Consider the following 22,608-nt stretch of genomic DNA (forward strand, 5'->3'; position numbering starts at 1 on the left):
GCCATGAGAAGGTTATGCCGAATAACTGTGTACTTCGTAGTACTGTAGTACGAGCGAAAAGGTGTCTTTCTGTATGTTGTAGTGAGTGTGTCTGTTTGTTTGTTTGTTTTTTTCCTTCAGTTTTGTAATAATCAAAGCCGATTCAAAAACTGTCGCGGATATCGGGATACTGTTCAGATATGCTTCTTGCTATTTTTAATTGGTTTCGTATATCACTTTGTTACGGTTAAAATAGGTTTCTTTTCATGCAGCTGTAGTGGATGAAATGGCCTATACTAACCGCCAAAACGAAAAACAAAAGGGTTATATTAATCATTGCAGGCTTGATTTCCGCATTAATCTATGTTGCTTTCTCCACACACAGCACACGCTTTTAACACCTTGGTAAGCTGAAGCTGGATTGACGTCGACATTAATTCTGTCGATTTTTTTTTTTATATAATTCGATCAATCTAGTAAGCTAATAACATCGGGTCAATGCTGATTCGATGTAAAGCGCATACGACTACAAAATTATAAAGTTTGTTAAAGTTGGTATCCCACAAGAAAGAGGAAAGAAAACGAAAGGATGTGATGAAAAACTTTAGGCATAACCATAAGGAATACCGAAAAAAATATGACGGCAAATATAAATTCTTCAGGAATAACGTGATTTTCTTTTTTCTTTCCTTTTGATATCGCCACACGTAATGTTCAGTGTATTTTCTTTTTTATTTTCGGACCAACGAACATCTAGGTATACGGAATATGCGTGCTTTAGGTACCTTCGAATTAACGAATATCACCTCTTCTACCAAAACACAGGTCCCAGAGCCCGATGAATTATCAAATTTAGAATTTCCAGTTCGATGCTGGACCTTGTTTAGGTTCCCATACATGCGAGACTAAAATAGAGAGCGCCGTACTTTTACCCACATTAAATTCTATGATTGGTGACAGATGACGCGATATGTTTGTCAGTATGGTCGTCGACAATAATTATAAAGTTACGTCGCATCTTCGACCAGACGACGTCAACAGATGCACGTCGTCCCCCAAAAACAAAAAACAAACAAACAAACAAACAAACAAACAAAACAAAACATATATTGAGTTCGTCTGTCTGGATTCTATGGCCTTATGCAATTATATCCCTGGGAAGAAAAAAAAAAGTGACCCTGCATCACAAAAAAGCACTAAAATGTCGCCAGGCTTTGTAATAAAAAAAGCAAAAAAAAAAAAAGAAAATACGAAAAAAAAATGAAATTATTTATACTTAATCCAAATTGACTCTCCTGACCTATTACTGGAAAGAAACACACATGTATAAACTGAGAACAGAGTTTCCGGAGTAGATGGTTCATTCAAGCGCTTAATACCAAGCTGTGCAAACTGTTGAATGGATGGGGGAAAAGAGAAGAAGACGTAACACGCCATGGGAACAACAATATCGGAATAACTATATTAAGCTTAAATTGAGTAGGTTTTATTAAAAAGATAACATATCTATGAATTATTGTCCCCGCCGAACGAGTTCGAGCAGGGGACTATGAAACGGGCTCCGTACGTGTGTGTGTGTCCGTCCGTCCGTCCGTGCGTCCGTCCGTGCGTCCGTGTGTGCGTCCGTGTGTGATCAAAATGTTCAATTTGCTACTTCTCTGTCATTTATGAGCCAATTTTGATTCTGTTTGCTTTATATGATAGCACTACATGGGAGCTTTAAAACTTGTACACAGAATTTCAGTTGTGACCTTTGACCTTGACCTTTGACCTATATTGTACATTTTGCTACAAAATGCTACTCCTTCGCCATTTCTAACCCGATTTCGATTCCGTTTGCTTTATGTGATGGCACTAGGTGAGGGCTTCAAAAGTTCTACACAGAATTTTGACCTTTGACTTCTTTGACCTTTGACCTTGATTTTTGACCTATATTGTACAGTTTGCTACAAAATGCTACTCCTTCGCCATTTTTAACCCGATTTCGATTCCGTTTGCTTTATATGATGGCACTAGTTGAGGGCTTCAAAACTTCTACACAGAATTTTGACCTTTGACTTCTTTGACCTTTGACCTTGATTTTTGACCTATATTGTGCATTTTGCTACAAAATGCTACTCCTTCGCCATTTCTAACCCGATTTCGATTCCGTTTGCTTTATGTGATAGCACTAGGTGAGGGCTTCAAAACTTCTACACAGAATTTTGACCTTTGTCTTCTTTGACCTTTGACCTTGATTTTTGACCTATATTGTACATTGGCTACAAAATGCTACTCCTTCGCCATTTCTAACCCAATTTCGATTCCATTTGCTTTATGTGATGGCACTAGGTGAGGGCTTCAAAACTTCTACACAGAATTTTTACCTTTGACTTCTTTGACCTTTGACCTTGATTTTTGACCTATATTGTACAGTTTGCTACAAAATGCTACTCCTTCGCCATTTTTAACCCGATTTCGATTCCGTTTGCTTTATATGATGGCACTAGTTGAGGTCTTCAAAACTTCTACTCAGAATTTTGACTTTTGACTTCTTTGACCTTTGACCTTGATTTTTGACCTATATTGTGCATTTTGCTACAAAATGCTACTCCTTCGCCATTTCTAACCCGATTTCGATTCCGTTTGCTTTATGTGATAGCACTAGGTGAGGGCTTCAAAACTTCTACACAGAATTTTGACCTTTGTCTTCTTTGACCTTTGACCTTGATTTTTGACCTATATTGTACATTGGCTACAAAATGCTACTCCTTCGCCATTTCTAACCCAATTTCGATTCCATTTGCTTTATGTGATGGCACTAGGTGAGGGCTTCAAAACTTCTACACAGAATTTTGACCTTTGACTTCTAGACCTTTGACCTTGATTTTTTACCTATATTGCACATTTTGTTACAAAATGCTACTTCCGGCGGGGACATATATTACGCACCGCGTAATTTCTACTTTTCCTTGTTCTAGTTGTGAAAGCAGTAACATTATCCTTCCAAAAGTAATTAGAGTTGAAAGTGAATAGTTATTATGCAAAGAATTCTTATTAAATGAAAAGGGCCCTCTTGATACCCAACCATGCTATTCTAAAAAAAAAAAAGTTACAGAACAAATTCTGAAAACACTCTTTCCCATTCATTTTGAGATCCTAAAATTTAGAATTATGTAGAAGAAGAATTGTTCTTTTATATAATATGCAAAACTTAGGAGTTACAATGTTGATCCTTTTCATCTATTTTGAGTTTCCATGTGAGATCAGGGCGTGCGTCTTTTTGTTGTTGTTGGTTTTTTTTATGCACGGTCACAATATTCTAGACATGGCCACCTAAAGCTGTGCCTGGGCGCGAGTAGGCCTTTAATGCCGTTCTAATCGTTGATTGAGAATCTGTGGTATTCTTATTCTTCTGACACATTACTTAGTTCATTTAATGCACTCATTTATGCATCTTTTATATTTTACTTGAAGCAAGCACCTTTTTTTTTTTTTTTTTTTTCCTTGTTCAATTTGCTGTGATGTGAAATCACACCTTTCCGGGCAAGCTACTCGGGCTTGTTACGTGTAGGGATTTTCTAGCATACCGAACATTCCTGAGGGCGGAAAAGGATTTAAGCGAGTCAGCGCAAGTGTCTTGCTTGCTGGACGCGTTCTACTTAAATTATACTTGCGAGTAAACTGTATGACCTTTGTACCAGTCGCGTTGGGGCTGACAACTCAGTGAAGGAATTCCTCTAATGGAATGGCTTAAATCCCACAGAATTTCATTATCTTGGCTACATACGGGACTGCGAAGTACCTGCGTGGGAGTTGCCTGGGAAGTGCTACCGCTAAGGGCCTCCTGCTGGCGTTCTGCGTGGACCTCTACGGGCATTCCCGCGACTCACCCGGAAAAAAGTTTTGGTCATGCTCAAAACTTGGCTGCGGTTAAATCGGACTTGCGTGAGCAACTACGCACTATATATACTGTCAGGTGCGGACCAACTGCGGAGAGCTCCGGGGAATAAATTTGTTTCCCCGCAAGTCAAGCCGCAAAACTTCCCCGTACGGTATTGCAAGGCATGAATGAAAATTGCAAACATTCTTGTTCGCCCGCTGAAAATCTTCTACGTGCTGGAAACTACCTCCTCGCCACAAGCCGGCGTAGCTTGCCCGGAATGGTGTGACACGGCCTTAATATAAAATCTTCTACTAGAATGGATGTTTTCAAGTCCAAAATAGCATTAAATCCGTAAGAGTTGAATTTAAATTTAGTCATATGTTTGCTTGTTTGTTTGTTATTATCCTTTCAGCCCATGAGGTGAAATTTTTAAGCTATTCAACTACTGTGCAAATCTTTATTTTATTTATGTTTTATTGAAAAGTTATACAGAATCACACTATTTAGAACAATCAACTTGATTAGAATAACGCAATCACTGAACAACGTAGATTAATTGTAAAAAAGAGAAAAAAAGGGCAGAACATTAAGTTACCATATACAAATCAGATCTTGTTTAAGAGCGATATTCCGAGATGGGGAAGGAGAATATAACAAACAAACAAGTAAACAAACTAATGAGTGACCAATTAACAGTTTCATCCTCCCTTCCAACTGAAAAAAGTGTGTGCACTGCAGCTGCAGAGACTGGAACAAGCCAAATCAGGGGGCGAGAAGATCCATCTTACTCAAACATAACTTGAACTTCCACACAAATTACACCTCCCCCCCCCTCCACACACACACCCCACACATCTTCATCCCAACTCATATACACTCACACCCCACACACATACCCTGTACATATAAATATACGCTGTAGTTGTAGATCATCCCACCACCCGACCCGGCCCAATCCAGCCAAAATGCACTCTGTAAGATGTCATGCAAACCCTACATCCGATGGTAAAGTTTAAAAACACTCATTATCAATTCACGGGAGGTCAGGTCACATCAATGGCAAAGAAGTCCACCATCTCAGAAATCGCCCCCGAAGAGCCAAAATCGACAACAAATGGCAGTGTTACTAGTACATTACAATGTATATTGTACTACATGCACTACATGCGACTACAAATAAATAACGCAATATGGCTTTCTGTATACAAAAACAAACAAACAAACAAACAAACAAAATATGGCATCAATAAGCATTCAATGTACTTGGTCTATTGCAATGGCCTGAGAATTGCATGGAGGAGTTAAATCTCAAAACGCCATTTCTTGAAATGGGAATTTAATTTATTTTTCTTTTCTGCTATATAATATTCAATTTCCTTCTGTTTTTTAACAAAAGATTTGAATGCTACTGTATTGGGGAGTCTATTACCAAACTTGCAACTGTAGATGTGATATTTCATTAACAGAAATGAATATGAAACAAGTCTATCATTACAAAATCCAAAAAAAATTTCGAAATTGCTTACATTATTGATTGAACTGTTATACCGTGAAATTATGTCAAGGAGGTCCTGCCAAATTGGGGTAACCTTTTCACATTCACAGAATAAATGAACAATTGTTTCCTCCTTTTTATCACATAGGGAGCAGTTAGGAGATTCCATCGGTTTAATCTTAAAAAGAAAATCATTCAATGCAATAGCTTTGTGAAAAATCTTAAAATAAAAAGATCTTAGTTTGGTATCAATAGTAAAAAAAAAAAAAAATTGTATTGTGTACCTTTTCCCAATCCGTAGCTACTGGCACAGACAAAATTTCACTCCAAAATGCATATCTTTTGTTCGGGATGTGGGAACCGAGTAATAAGTTGTACGTACTATTGGGGACTTTTTTTAGTGTTCACTAGTTTATGAACAATTGTTTCATGAACTCCCACTACATCAGGATCGAAATTCTTCATCCATTCTTCTGGTATATTCTTAATCAAACAATTATATTTCCTCCTGTCTGTAACAGGGATACCATAATTCAATACAATTTCTTCAAAAAGTTTATGGCCAGAAAGGGGTGGATTAATTAAATCAGATAAAGTATTTTTTTTTACGGTACCAAGATGGATAGAAAAAGAAAGGTTTAGATTTCGAACGAATGGATCTGTTATACCACAGAACTTGACATGCACTTAACTCTGAAAATTTATTACCATAAAATTCAATAGTATAGCTTCTTCTCTAAATAAGTACCAACTTCGTAATGCTTCAGCTAATTGCGTATTACCAAGAGAATTTAAAACACTCTCGGGAGCATGGGATTTCCACAAAAATTGAACGTCTTGATTAAAGTTTTCCAAAAAGGATAACTCAATACATTTCCATGAAGCATCAAAATCATCATCCAATAACCATCTTACCCACATCATCTTTTGGGCAGTTGCAAAAGAAAAGGGACCACCATTTTAAGACCTGCCTTCTTGCGTTCTTTCTGCTTAACATAAGGGTTCTGTGTGTCGCCACAAATGCAAAATATAGGTAAATGGTCAGAGATGTCACTATACAAAAGACCAGATTTCGAATAATCTGTGTCAATATTCGTAAAAATATAATCGATCAACGTTGATGAATTGACAGTAATTCTCGAAGGCTTATCAATTGTAGAATTACAGAAAGTTGCTTGCAAAATATTGCAACAGTTATTTTTAAGAATGTGCTCTTCTTTCAAGAGATCAATGTTGAAATCACTCATGATATATACATCTTTGTTTTCTTGATTAATCAGCTCTAATAAGACAACATTATCCAAAAATAATTTACTATCTGTATTAGGGGGCCTGTATATTACACAAAGTATTATAGTTTTTCTATTATACATATTAATTTCAACAAATGTGCAATCAAATTCATTTCCATCTGATATCAAATCAGGCCTTTCTTTATACGATAATATGTGCGATAGGAAGAGGGCGACTCCGCCTCCTCGTCCGCATTGTCTATCAGAACGGACAACAGAATACCCATCAATGTTATATAAAGGGGGAGATTTGTCATTAAGCCACGTTTCTGTGATGCCAATAGCGGAACATTTCATATTTATGGTAGACAATAATAATTGCATATTTTCATAATTTCTTAACAGACTGCGGGCATTAACATGTAATAAACTCAATGCTCATTATCAATAAATTCTGAATTGAACTCGTCAGATAATATCGACACTGGACATGTTTATGTAAACATGGATTAAATTCATCCATATTTCAAAGGAGGCCAACATATGGACCATGACGTTACCATCAGCATTTGTTTAAAAGTTGCCAAAAGCAGACAAGAAGAGAAGAAAGAAATATAGCAAGTCATACAGAGTGTAAATTGTTAACGAAGTACTCTCAAGAGTAGTGGCCGCATCGGACAGGTGAGATGTCACAGTAAAGGTCATTGCTACATCAACTCTCCCTGTTCATATATGTGACCGTGCACCTCAAAACGAACATAAAGTCGCACACACTGCTTTTGCGTGAGGACTGAAAAAAAGTGAAATGGGTCAACCTAGCCGAACTTGACTTTTTCATATTTTCTGAAAGAACAAGTTTTCTTTTACATTATGCTAAAATTTGGTATCATAAAACGGGCAGGAAAGTGTGTTTTTTTAGCAGTTTATCTCGAAAATTTTTTTGTAGAATAGTGTGATTACGTGTGTCTTTAGAGTCCCCTTTTCATTTCTGAAAAAAAAAAACTTGTCCACACTCTTCACTTTCAACTCTAATAACTTTTGAAAGGATAGTGCTACTGCTTTGAGAGTTGGCATTGATTATGAACAGAATGTGTTAATGAGGCATGCCTAATTTCAAATTAATTTGATAAATCCTTCATTGTTCTTACTCTGGTGGCTTACTTCCTGTTTTTTGTCCCATTCATTGCACAGCCAGCACGGTTTGGTAAAGATTAAGCGCTTGAATAGACACTGTACTTCAGAGCCTCTTTTCTCAGTTCACCTCTTTCCCGAGTTTGTGCTTTCTTTTCAATATTTACATAGGTTAGGAGAGTCCATTTGATTTGAGTTATACATCATTTTAAAGCTTACAGTCTGCTCTTTCAGAATATGGTCTTAACTAAAAATTCATGTCTGGCGACTTTTTGTTTGTTTTGAGGTGCAGTGTCACATATATGAAGAGCTTGCTTCCAAAAGGCGCTAAATCCAATTTTTATCGAACTCCATCTTTCGCATGATTCGAACAGATCTTTGTCATGTGCATATAAGGCACTAAAAAATTAATCAAAATTGTTTGAGGAAATATGAAAAAATCACACATGAAATTCACGCTTTCAACCAAAAGGCGCTAAATCCATTTTTGCTTTCAACCAAAAGGCGCTATATCCAATTTCTCTATTCCGGTCTCTTATTGGTCAGAGCACGCCAGCTAGGGGTGCTCTGACCAATGAGAACATGCAACACGTACTATTACATGCAGCGATACTGCACTACATAGTTCAATGGCAATTCTTCACGGTCATGGATCACTACCACTGTTGTCTGTAGTGCTGTACAGAACCATGGCTATCAGTCGAAAGTACATGACAGTTTCATAATGGATGAAAGACTCAAGACTGCCGGTGATCTAAAAAGTGGTACGAAAAGTGGAAAAATAAAGCAGTGTTGAAGAAATGCAAGGCTAAGCAGTGGAAATACAGCTGTGAAAGGTGAGTTTACTTATCTGTACGACGCCCAGATTAAGTCAGTCCCATATGTGCATCTTGGTGTTGGGACCGAGATGGGCATCATACTCTACTTTGAACATGTTGAGTTGATTTATGAGCAACGTAGAATGTCAAATTTGGGTTTTATTACAAATTTTATAATTAATCATTCAATGGGATCAATAATCTGCTGGGGAAAATTGTGAAATCGGCCCCACCATGCACTGGCTCCACAAACAGGGCTCGTCGCGTCGTGCATCAATGTAAATTATGTATTTAACGTGTTTGTTGGCTACCAGCTAAATGTTTACCTGTACAAGGCTGTAGTGTAGAGCTCTAACGTTAGACTAAGAGCTCTATGAAATGTTAGTACTATATAATATGTTTTAGTAAATTAAACCTTTTGATCTACGGGTTCTGCTCGACGATGCAATACCAAGCAAGGTATTGTACTACTACAGGTACTAGGCCAATACTAGTACTGTAGTAGCTACTACCAGATATTATAGGGTGGACTTACAGCAATTAGCAACTGGGCTGTGTGTGTATAAACAGGGTACTTTTCGGCGATGCAATGCCAAGCAAGGTAAATTTCTACTAACGTTACTAACATAGGGTGGACTTACAGCAACAGGGCTGCGTGTGTATAAACAGGCGAGCTGCTGTGAACCAATACTGACATGCAGTGGTGGGGCCTATTTAACAAGCATGCCGTTAGTTTAGTGTAGGGTTGTATACCTACATGTTTGTATGGTAAGAATAATCAAGGGTCATGAGGAAGTCTTTCCAAGGATAGAATGAAGGGCAAAATCGTGAAATCGGCCCCACAGCAGTGTGCTTGCACTTGTGCATTTAGCAATTAAGCAAGGTTAGGTTAGGGTTAGGTTTAAGTTTAGGTTAGGGTTGAAGTACTTGTACTTATAGTTGAATTGGCTGTTGAATTAGTCGAGGGACATTAGGGAGTCTTTCCAAGAATAAAACATGAAGACCAAAGAAAAAAAACGGGAGAAAGGGAGGACTATGCTGTGGAAATCGGCCCCGCCTCTGTATCAATTGCTCGTAAACACCGTTTGGTGGGGCCGCATTCACAAGTTTTCTGTATACTGTGGAAGAAAGCCCCAACGCCGTGCTTATGTACCAATGAACGCCACACGGTGGGGCTGAATTCACGAGTATAAACAGGCGAGCCGCTGTAGTATTAGTACCGACACGCAGTGGTGGGGCCTACTTCACGAGTATGCCAAATGAAGTGTATTGCTACATTGTATGCAGTGGAAACTGGTCCTGTTGCTGTATCAATCATGCATATTAAAGTGTCGTTTGGTGGGGCCACATACCTCAGTATTAGCCCTGTATTGTGCAAGAAAGCACCATATTGAACACCACATGGTGGGGATGTAACAGGTAAGCTGCCGTATTATTTAGTACTGATGATAGAGAGACAGTGGTGGGGTCCATTTCACAAATATGTCACTAATTATCTGTTGAAGGAACTGTAATCAATAAATGAAGTTACCTTGACTCATTTTCTCAGTTAAGTTTTCTGTAGATCTACAGCGTGTAACTATTCAAGTCAGTCTATACAGTACTGCTTATGCTGTGTTGCAATGGTAATGACCTGGTTACCTACAATAACTTTTCTAACTGTTCGAGTTGGTCTAGATGCAGCACGGGTGCATTGCCCTGGTAATGATAGAATTAGATAGAGCCTGTCTAATATTCACTGATGGATCTTATAATCCTGATATGATTGCATTAGTGGGTTTTTTATGGTTGTATTAAACATTAAAAAATTATGTTAAAAAATCTGTAAATCAAACTAGTCCCTTTCTTTTTGGTCTTTTAGTAGAGTAAGTGTTGCTCCAAATCACTATGGCTGTCTAGAAGCTCTTGAGAAATGTATCAAAATTGGAAGTTTGAGGTTGTGTTTGCTACACGTGGACAGATATTGTAAGCCATCAGTATTAATTGCTTTTGATTGAATTCTCTTATTCTTCTCCCAATTCAGGTTAATGGCAAGTCATCCTTGGAAGTCATACAACCTACAGCATATCTGCAAGCAGCAAGTGTCACTGAGCTGGCAAGACACCCAACGACCTGCCCAACTCCTTGTCACGCCCAATACATCTGTCCCCCCAGGAGCAAACCTCCCAAGGAGGGAGTGGGTGTCATGAAATCGGATTCGAACCTGAGTTGGGCGTTTCAACGCAGCCATGCATCGGTGGGGGCTACGCCCGTCAGCAGCCTGCCAGTGTGGTGCACCAGAACAGACTGCTCAACACATCTTGAGTGAGTGCCCTGATCTCCGCCCTCCTGACAACATGGACCTGACACACCCTACTCCTGAGACTGTAACTTGGCTACAACAACTGAGGGACGTTATTTAGCTGCCTCATACGCAAGAAGAAGAAGAAGAAGCGCACATCGATGACATTTACCATGCCTTATACCAGGAGGGTGACAGGATGCATTCATAGCAGTACATGAAAGGCCAAGATTTCTTCAGTGAATCGGAGGATTGCGAGAAATCACAGAGGTTATCGTTCATTTCTGAGCTCATGCGTACTGAACCAGACAACGGAACCATCACAGTGGTCTTAATCTCATTGAATGCTGAATCAAGCTTTCTTGAGTACGCCGGTAGGTGCAACATACTTCGAGTGGCTGTGTGTTTTTGACATCATTGAACGTAAGCTGAGAGGAGGAGAAAACATCCCTGGAAAACAACATCAAGGTGATATTGCGTGCATTGAGGCGGTGGACAGGAATTGGGTGAGGGGCTGACCTAGTGGCCCATGCTTTGATGACTTCCTTGATATTGAATACAGTGGACATCTCAGGCAATTAGGATAAAGCAACAGTGGCCACCAATGATGAAGGGAACTCTGACTCGAGCTTATGGCAAGACATTATGATTCCTAGGGCAGGCACTTTAACTAGTTATTCTGCCATGGACTTGATGGTATGCATTTCATGCGGTAAACCTCCTGTTTTGGCTGTAAATGACTCAATTTTTACTTTTTAGAAATGAACATGGTAAGAAGACAAAAAAAAAAAAAGACAATGTGATTCACAGTACAGATGCCTAGATGTAGGCCTTATTGCTGTTGACTTACGTATAAACAAAGAGTTTTGTCCACAGATGTGCTTTCATGTGCATCTGTTGCCTTCTTAATAAGTACTACAGTTTTAGCAAATTGACATTTTTTTTAAACAGATGTTTGGTTAGTCCAAATCAAAAAGCCTCCAGCAAAGCCTTGCGATGTTTCTTAGTATTAATAGGTAAAGCATACAATGTGAGGGCTTATCATAGTGATTTGTTTTCATGTCTGTTGCAGTCAGATTTCTGCATGACAACCTGTATTTTATTTTCACCTGAAGTAAATACTATCAGTCAACATGATTTCACAATCTCTGCAAGTCCTCACTTTCCTTGAGTCACTGTACCTTCTGTATAGACTTCATGATATTCAGTGCAAAGTGTCATTAGGAGATCAAAGTATTTTATTTGTTGTTGCTGCTGCAGTTGTATTTTGCATGTGTGGAATGTATAATGAATAGGTATACAGTATGCTGCTATTATGAGTAAAATTAAAAGCAGCATGCTGGGAAAGATTTCACATTTTGATGTGTGTGTGTTTTGGTGCATTTGTGTGTGTATGTGTATGTGGGTGTGTGTTTGGGTGGGTGTGTGTGTGGGTATGTGTGGCTACTGTGATGTAAATTTATGCAGTTCTCTAGTATTTACCTGGATTGCACATTAATGACATTCCCTAATACCAATGTTATTGAACAACTCGAAAGTATTTCTTCCAAAAGGCGCTAAATCCACGATTTCTTCCAAAAGGCGCTAAATCCGAAAAAATCTGAAATATAAAAATTCATAAAAAATAAATGGTGTGTGCAGGATTTTTTTTATGTGCATTTTTATTACCTACTGTGATGGCTCTTCCACTAGGAGCATAGAGCTAATGAATAAACAAGCTGTAATATGTGTAATTAAAAAACATCAATTTACTCGAAAGTAGCCGGAATGGATTTAGCGCCTTTTGGTTGCAAGCTCTTCATATACAGTCAAAATATCTTTGGAAATATTCTATTTACATTGGTAAGCCTGTACACAGCATGATATTTGATTACACAAGTACACATGGATATTCATATTTGCCGTGGTGCAGACTTAGAGGTCGTCAGATAAAGAAAGGCGGAGAGGAGGATGATCGGAGAAAAGGAGAAATAGTCATAAAGATAAAATTGTTGTGACGTAATTAATTAAACAAGAGACATTGAGAAGTATTATGATAGTACATACACGCTGGAGACTGTAGTGACCTAACTGGAGAAAAGGAAGTTGTGCGGGACTCCAGTTCGGTTCCCCCATTTTCCGGCAAAGAAGCGAAGCTTCACACCGTTCTTGTACAGCTCCTGAACGGCTGTGGACCATTTCCTCTTCTCAGCCAGATCGTAAGCTGTGAGATCGTCTGTCATGAGGTACGCTTCCTTCGCGAGCTTCAGGCGCTGATTCTTCATGATGTCGACTTTCTCGCGGTTTAACAGGGTTTTGAAGAGGATGTGTCTGGGCCAATCCTTTGAGGCTTTTCCGTCGCGGTGCGCTCTTTCTACCTTGATGTCAAGGCCAAACTTCTCCTTCGTGACTTTCTCGACTAGAGCTGTGCAATCTTCGTCGGCATTGATGGACTCGGGTATACCCACGATGCGAATGTTGTTCCTCCGAGAGAACCTTTCACTCTAGCTGATGGCTGAGTTGTGTCTCTCCACTTCTGATCGCAGCGCACTGACCTCTTTTTCCAGCTCGCCTATTCTTTTCTCCAGCTGCAGATTCCTGTTCTCGACCTCCGTCACTCTCCTGCTTTCAAACTCGATAGCCTGTCCCAGATGTGTCTCCACCTGTTTGATGTTTTCAATCAAGGAATCCACCGCTTTCTTTATCATCCCTTCGAACTTTTCTGTTGCTTCGTGGAAGGCAGCGGGCAATTCCTTCAGGTGAAGTTATGTCATCCCTTTTGTCATGGAGATCTCTTGACATGTCGGGCAATGTCGTGGGTATCGGATGGCACGGGTGCTGCGGCCGCTGCTGTTGAAGTGGTCTCGGGGTGGTGGTTTACCCGGGATGGGCTGGCGGGTTGAGCTGCGGAAGCCCGTCTCCTTGGTGGCGGCGTATAATAATGCGGAGAAGGGAGAGTGGCGCCACGGTTTTCCACCCCAGAATCACATTTCCTGTCTTGTATTACCTTCCTTGACAGCACCTTCCTTGTCTAGGTACTCATTATGATGTTTTAGTATAGCAGGAGATGCCAAAAACAGTATGCAAAGATTAATATCCAAGTGAAATTCGGGAGGGATGATAAAGTGACGTGTTACTCGCCTGCGGCCATTGAAATTATTGACAAAATATTTTGATATGTTCATTGTTATATCTAATTACCTTTAAGACTTTTCTATTATCAGTTTTTTGTTTTTTATTCTCTCCCTCATTTTACTGTATGTGTTTCCACCTGAATGTTTGTATAATTCATTTTGTACGTGTCCATTAAACTGTGATTGTACTCATTGTATGTGGACCCCATGGCAGAGCGTTGCCATGTTGGCAACGCTGAATACGGGCAATCAACCCGTGTGTGTGTGTTGTTGTTGTTGTTGCTGTTGTTGTTGTTGTTGTTGTTGTTGTTTTTTTTTTTTTTAATACGGAAATAGATACCATACCATACTATACCATACCGTATCTGGGGAAGTTTAGCTGGTTGACTTGGGGGGGGGGGGGGGGAACAAATTTGCTACTCGGAGTTGGTCGGTACCTGACAGTACCTAGCGCGTATCTCGCCCATAGTTGGCCGGAGGTGAGCACGCATTTATTCGCAGTCAAGTTTTGAGCATGACCAAAACTTTTTCCGGGTGAGTCGCGGGGATTTCCCTCAGAGGTCCACGCAGAACGCCAGTAGGAGGCCCTTAGCGGCAGCACCTCGCAGGCAACTCCCACGAAGGTACTTCGCAGTCCCCGTATGCGGCAAAGATAATGACATTCTGTGGGACTTCTGTAATTCCCTCAGAGGAATGCCTTCAATGAGTTGTCAGCCCCCACGCACCTGGCACATAGGTCACACAGTATGCCCGCGAGCAGAATTTAAGTAGAACGCGTCCAGCAACTAGACACATGCACTGACTAGCCCAAATCCTTGTCCGCCCCCAGAAATTGTGCGGTATGCTGGAAAATCCCCACATGCAACAAGCCCGCGTAGCTTGCCTGGAAAGGTGTTACAGGGCCTAAACATGGTTTCGGGTAAAAAAAGATTTGCGAGCGCACCTCCGGGTGAATACGGGCGAGATACGTGTTAGGTACTGACATGTGCGGGTCATCTGCTGGGACCTCCGGGTATTAAAAAAAAAAATGTTCTTCGGAAGTGTCGCACGCAAGGCTTGCCCGAAATGGTGTGACACGGCCTTTACCCACGACTCACGCACGCAAAAGATCCCACTTCATTCATTGCAAAGAGCAGGATGCCAACCCGGTGAAGTGGTCCCCCCCCCCCCCCATCCATCCACACAAGAAAACAGGTGAATAACGCCGACCCCTCGTGGTTCGCCACAGGTGACTAGTAATAGTCAACAAACGGTATCAACTATATACATAGGCACATTATGCTATATTACGCTACAAGAAGAACAAGAGGATAATGATTTCATGGTACATTTTATCTAAAATTCCATTCCAAATTACATTCTCAGATATTTTGTTTTTACAACATTTCGATTTTTTTTTCACTTCTACATCTAGTGTATTACATTTTGACAGTATAAATCTCGTACAAAAAAAAGAAGAAGAATAGAATAAATACTGCCGGTCTTTGAAAAGTTGACAAATAATTATTTTTTTTTTGTGACATCCATTTGTCCAAAGCATTTCTTTGGAAAAATGGACTCCAGAACTTTAACATCTTTATTGGAGTGGTAAATATTAAACTGTATCATCCGCACAGATATTAACACGACATGATTCAAAGATGCGATCCAGGTCATTAATGAAAACACAATATAGTAGAGGGCCCAGAAGACAGCCCTGGGTTAGCTACAATTCATCAGACAATGCGTTGTAAGTTGTTGGATCTTGGACACCATCCTCCTGCCAGATAGATAACTTCTGAACCATTGAGGTGTTACACCATTAATGCCGATACTAGACAATTTGTTTAGCATTACTTTGTGATCGACACTGTCAAATTGCCCCGGTGTATTTACCTTCACCCATGGCCAACAGCTATTCATCACATACCTCTACCGTTGCAGTCACAGTGGAATGATTTGCCCGGATTCGAGATTGCACTGTTAAAGGGAACCCAAACCCAACGAGCAATGCCAATTGGGTGAAAGCAGCAACATTAGTAGAACACATACGTGAAAGTTTGAGGAAAATCGGACAATGGAAGCAGAAGTTATGAATTTTTAATGTTTTGGTGTTGGAACTGCTGGATGAGGAGACTGCTAGAGGTTATGACGTACGAGACAACAATGATTTATAAAGAAAATATAAATGGAATCCCACGAAAAAAAAAAAATCTAGCATAGTGAAAGATCAGAACAATTGACTAACCACTTTCAGAGAGCGGGGAAATAATTGCTACCCTTAACATATGTCAGTATCAATTTAATGGACTGTGTACTTTTAATGAAAAAAGAAAATCGCTTTATATTTTCGTGATATTGTTGTCCACAAATACGTCATAACCTCTAGTAGTCTCCTCATCCAGCGGTTCCAACACCAAAACTTTGAGAAATCATAACTTTTGCATCGATTGTCCGATTTTCCTCAAACTTTCACAGAAAATGTGTTTTACTAATGTTCTGCTTTCACTCAGTCCACATCGTTCTTTAGTTTGGGTTCCCTTTAAAGGGGAGGGCTAGTAACTGATCAGTGGGAATCAGTGGAAATGCTGGGAGATGATTGTTCCAATCCTTATGGGATTCATTCAAGAGTACATTATACATCTATTGTTGTGTGAAAGTCATTTGCTTCAGAATGGTCTCATATTAATTCAAGTAATGTGGAGTTTAATGTTTCCAGGTTGGCATGCCTGGTCAGTGACGGGGCATTAAGCTGCACATTACCTGAATAATTATAAGACCGTTCTGAAGCAAACAATTTTCACACAACGATAAATATATAAATGTACTCTTAAATGAATCCCATAAGAATTGGAACAATCATCCCCCCAACATTCGCACTGATTCCCACTGATCAGTTACTAGCCTTCCCCTTTAATGTTAAGATGGTGTGATAATTGCAACAAAACCATGCGCTCGACCATTTTCGAGATAAAAGGCAGCGGAGAAATTGACCTTAAATTGTCAGGGTTCGACTGATCTCCTTTTTTCATTATCGGAATTACTTTAAGTATTTTCCTTGACTCTGGAACATTTCCTTCAGTAATAGATTTATTATATGAAATACGTTAAGGACTAGTTCAATGTATCAACACATGCTTTCAGAATCTCAGCCGATATACGATCAATTCCAGTTGATTTTTAGTTTTTAATTTTTCAGATAGCTGATTTCGTTCATAGCCCGGGCCTTATAGATACAACTGTAAATTGTTTATATTTTCACAAGAAACTGACTCAACAATAAAATAATTTATTGAATTTTATATTGCATTGAATTAATCACAGGAAAATGTGGTGTATTTGTTATTGTTAAAATGTTTATACAATGTCTGTTGTTTGATGTAATTTATACGTTTTGTATGTGATGCATTATAATTTAGCCTTCGGGCTACTACTTTGCATGTTTGTTCCAATAAACCATTATTAATCAATCAGCATTATCGAGGGATATGAAACGGGATATCGGTTGAAAGCAATAGAGTAAGTTACATACTTTCTCAATTCATGTTCTTATGCCTTGTGTATAGGTTATACAATGTGAGGACTGAACAGATGCTGAATTTTTCTTGAACTTTTTTTACTTTGTTTGATTTTATCTCGTAAAGATTCTACGAGCAAATCATCCAATAAATTTTCTCGCTGCCTATAAATCTGCTCAAAGGCGGTCCTTGATAACGTAAACTGTTTTCGGCGATGAAATTATCTGATTGAAAGTTCAGACTCGTACATGAAAAGTTATTATTTAAAGATCCATCCTTAATGAGTACAAATACCTTGATTATGTGTTTTCTTGCATTGAGCCTTGTGTCCCATAGGAGTACTGTAAATAAGATAAAGAAAATATACCTAGGAAAATGGTTGTGCGACAATGATTCTTAAGGAATTGATTCTTTTTTTTTTTCCTTTCTTTTTTTTATTTTTTGTTTTGTTTTTTGGATGCGGGAGTTCCTGTGGAACGGGTTTAACACCTTGTGGAGCGATGATTTCAGCACGGTGACTGATACGTGTCACATGTAAATGTTGCTTAAGCAACTACTTTTTATGACCCTCTGGTTGTTGTTTTTTTCTTTCTGGGATTATTTTTGTTTTCTCTGCACATTCTCCCCCGTTTTCTTCATCTCTCCAAAGAATTAGTTTGCATAGATAGAAAATATTTCACAGCTAATGATCACGTGATAAGCGGGTAATCTAGGAAGCTACACAAAAATTATTCAACTTCGCAATATTACTCAGGGGTCAAAATGCGGTCAAGCATGCACAATGGTTTATTATTGGATCCACTTTATTCCGCACTTTCTGGAACAAAATCGAAGTAGATTTAGCATGTTTTGGAACAAAACATAATGCATTGCACCTTTGGGAACAAAACCTTCTGTTCTTTTCTTTTCTTTCAATTTTCCAGATGAAAACTAAATACAGATTGAGTACGTTTTAGAAAAAAATCTTCCTTTGCTTGTGAGGTATTTCCGAACTGGAGAGTGTGCTATCGTACGTCTATCGCTATGTTCAAAGTACAGACACATTTTCACAGATAATTCACTCTCTCCGAAAAAAAAGGAAGGGGGTTAGCGCCAAATTGTCAATAATAAAAAGCGTATTTTCCTCACCATTTTGCGTTATTGATGAGGCATAAGGTAGGGTCCAGACACTAGATTAGAGTCTTATTTCTGTGTATGAATATAATTTTATTTTTCAACTCAGAACAAAAAAAAAAAAAAAAAAGTACAGTTAAAACGCCCTTCATGTTTCGCTCTCCTTTTCACTGTACGGTGTAATCGATAGCTGGCGCCATTCATCATATAAAAATAAATGCTGAGGGATTTACCCCAAATGAACCGGTACACCGCAGCATACAGAGCATAATAAGGCTCGGTCCCTAAGAACCCAACACTACGCCTGGCTTTTCAAGCTGTTTGTACCAAAATCTTACTATATCTATCACTGTCTATGGAGAAGTGTCAAAATCTTATCATCTGCATTGGTAAGACATATAACTTCTGCGAAATTGTGTTGGTTTTAATAACAAAACCTCCTAGCATTAAAAGTAAAGACATTTGATTAGATAACATTAAAGACAGAATTTACCGTCTGCAGATGAAACAAAGACCGAGCTGATTTAAAATAGTTCTAAAATGTCAGCTAAGGATGGAAACAACCAAAATATAAACATTTGAACCAGTGTAATCGATGTTGTTAGATATTGTTAAATAAACAACATGTGAAAAATTGTCATGATAAATAATGTTTCCAGACTCAACCGCCTATAACAGTTCAAGTTCATTGAGTTAAATAGTGACATCTCCTTGTATTTTAGGCTTTATTTGCAAAAAATGTGTATGGTAGGATGTGACCTACACATATGCATCAAATGTGATATCTTCTACATTTTTTTTTTTTTAATCAATAATTCCAAGGGCAAATATGGCCTTTAAGATAAGACCGTAATCGTGGCAGTCTTGTGTAGATATAAGGAGATTTTTGTACAAACACCTTGAAAAGCCAGATGTAGTGTTAGTTTGTTACGGGACGAATCTTATTAAACTCTGTATGCCGCAGTTTACCGCTTCATTGGGGTAAATCGCTCAGTATTTACTGTGATGTGTGTTGAATGGCGCCAGCTATCGATTACACCGTACAGATAATGGAAAGCGAAATAGGAAGGGCGTTATAACTGTACGTTTGTTGTTGTTTTTTTTTGTGTGTGTGAATGTGTTTTTTTTTTATTCGGCTTTAGAAGAAAGAAAGAAAGAAAGAAAAAGTCATATTGATAAACACCTCAAATAAGACCGTAATCGTGGCAGTCTTGTACATTGTATAATAGACATAAGAAAATTTTGGTACAAACAGCTTGAAAAGCCAGATGTAGTGTTAGGTCCTTACGGGACGAATCTTATTACATGTATACTCTGTATGCTGCAGTTTACCGCTTCACTGGGGTAAATCGCTCAGTATTTACTGTGATGTACATTTATGTTGAATGGCGCCAGCTATCAATTACACCGTACAGATAATTGAAAGCGAAACAGGAAGGGCGTTATAACTGTACAGGGTTTTTTTTTTTCTTTAGTTGGCTTTAGAAGAAAGAAAGAAAAAAACCCGTCATATTGATACACATCACGGAATAAAGAAAAAAGCCTATGGCACAATCGTAAGTTGATCATAAGATCTAAGATTGACTTAAATGCTTCGCAAAACACCCCCAGCATACTGTCAATTTTACCTCCACCCGCACCCACACACACACACACACACACACACCCATACAAACACACACACACACACACACACACATTGATACTAAATTATGACCCCAATTCATGACAGTTTCATGCCACGAATGTTTTTGGTTGAACAATATGAATCATTGTTGTCCATACGTAATGGCACAGAGTGGGACATTGTAGTCATCGCATCCAGCAATTGTTTTCTCAGTCCTAATTCACAATCCATTGACAAAGGGATGGGAGCCTGAAAATCGGCGAAGGTGTGCTTTTCGAATAAGTTGTTGGTGTCCAACTACGGCATGGTATTTTTTGCGGAATATTTCCCCTTTCTGTGTTTCCAACCTTCTATCTCTCTCTCTCTCTCTCTCTCTCTCTCTCTCTTTCTATATATATATATATATATGTATATATATATATATATATATATGTATATACATTGTATATATATATATATAGAGAGAGAGAGAGAGGGAGAGAGAGAGAGAGAGAGAGATAGAAGGTAGAAATATTTTTGCCAATAAAGAATAAGTTTATTCGACTATTTTTTTTTTCTTCTTTTCCTTTTTTTTTTTTTGCGGCCTCCGCCTTCTTCAAAAGTCTTGACAAGTCTCTCGAAGATATTTTGATTTGCCGGTTTTGGAAACGGCAAATTTTTACAAACATGTATAATAATCCATTATGATGATAAGATAATGGATTTCACCAGAAAACGAACAAACAACCAAACAACGCAAACTAATTATTCAGTGTACTAGATAACAACAAAAAGACACATACACACCTACACACACACTCACACACACACATATATATACATATATATATATATATATATATGTGACCCTGCACCTCAAAACAAACAAAAAGTTGCCAGACATGATTTTTTAGTTAAGACCATATTCTGAAAGAGCAGAAATGATGTATAACTCAAATGAAATGGACTCTCCTTTGAAAGAAAGCACAAACTCAGGAAAAGTGTGAACTGAGAAAAGAGGCTCTGAAGTACAGTGTCTATTCAAGCGCTTAATCTTTACCAAACCGTGCTGGCTGTGCGATGAATAGGACAAAAACAGAAGTAAACCACCAGAGTAACAACAATGAAGGGCTTATTCTGTCCATAATTAATGCCAACTTTCAAAGCAGTAGCACTATCCTTTCAAAAATTATTAGAGTTGAAAGTGAAGAGTTTGGACAAGGTTTTTCAGAAATGAAAAGGGGATTCTAAAGACACACCTAATCACACCATTCTACCAAAATGTTCGAGTTAAACTGCAATTAAAACACACTTTCCTGCCCGTTTTATGATACCAAAATTTTAGCATAATGTAAAAGAAGACCCGCTCTTTCAGAAAATATGAAAAAGTCAAGTTCAGCTAGGTTGACCCATTTCAATTATTTTCAGGGCTAACGCAAAATCAGTGTGTGCGATTTTATGTTCGTTTTGAGGTGCACGGTCATTTATATTCATATATACATATTCATAAGGAGTAATGCTGACGCAAAAGTTGGAAGCCTTTTTTATGATGTCCACTCAAAAGGTCACTTTGTATTTTGTTTGCTTTGAGAAATGACCCTATTGTTGTTGAACTGCAGAGCCCCCACCCGGCCGCTTCCTGCCAACAAGTCCGTTCCCTTCCCCCCCCCCTCCCGAAAAGGGGAGGGGGAGACACGCACATACACAACACACACATACAAACACACACACACATAGAGAAGCACAGATATATACAAACACACACACGCTTTTTGTCAACAGAAAAAACAAAAACACCAAAGACATAGACAAATGACACGTGGAAAAAAACCCACTGGTCTTATAATTATGGACTATCTGTCGACCCGGTACACTGTTATGTAATTTCTACTTGCTTGAAATGAGAGAAAAAAAAATATGGAAATGGTGAAAGAATGTCTAACATTGTGCAAAAAAAAAAAAAAAATGTTTGGTGCGAGCACATATTAAAAACACTTTGTCCATTCTACAAAAGAGAGAAAAGAAATAAGAGACTTTAGACAGAGCAATTACATCTGTTAGTAACACAATATTGTGAACTTTTTTTATCAGTGCAGTTAAACTTTAATTTCGTTTATCTTGAAACATCCACCGCAAAAAACAAACAAACAAAAAACAAATTTAAACACAAAATAAAAATTTTGAGAAACTGGAAAAATGCAAAGCGCATTTACAATTTTCAAAATATTTTAACAATAGCAGATAAAAAGGGAACAGTAAAACGGTATTATCAACATCTCGTCTGAATATACGGCATAAATACCTAGGGCTTTGTAAAAGGCAGAAGTCTACATAATTAAGGCGGGGCATTTCATTGATCTCGTCCATTAAGGGTCGTTGAAAATGATTGCCTATGAGCTTAGGAATACATACTGAGATTGCCTGATATGCTTGATATTATCTGTATGAGACTGGTTACTGGTCTTGACTATGCAAATT

This window comes from Diadema setosum, chromosome 6 (assembly GCF_964275005.1).
Source record: "Diadema setosum chromosome 6, eeDiaSeto1, whole genome shotgun sequence".
NCBI lineage: Eukaryota > Metazoa > Echinodermata > Echinoidea > Diadematoida > Diadematidae > Diadema > Diadema setosum.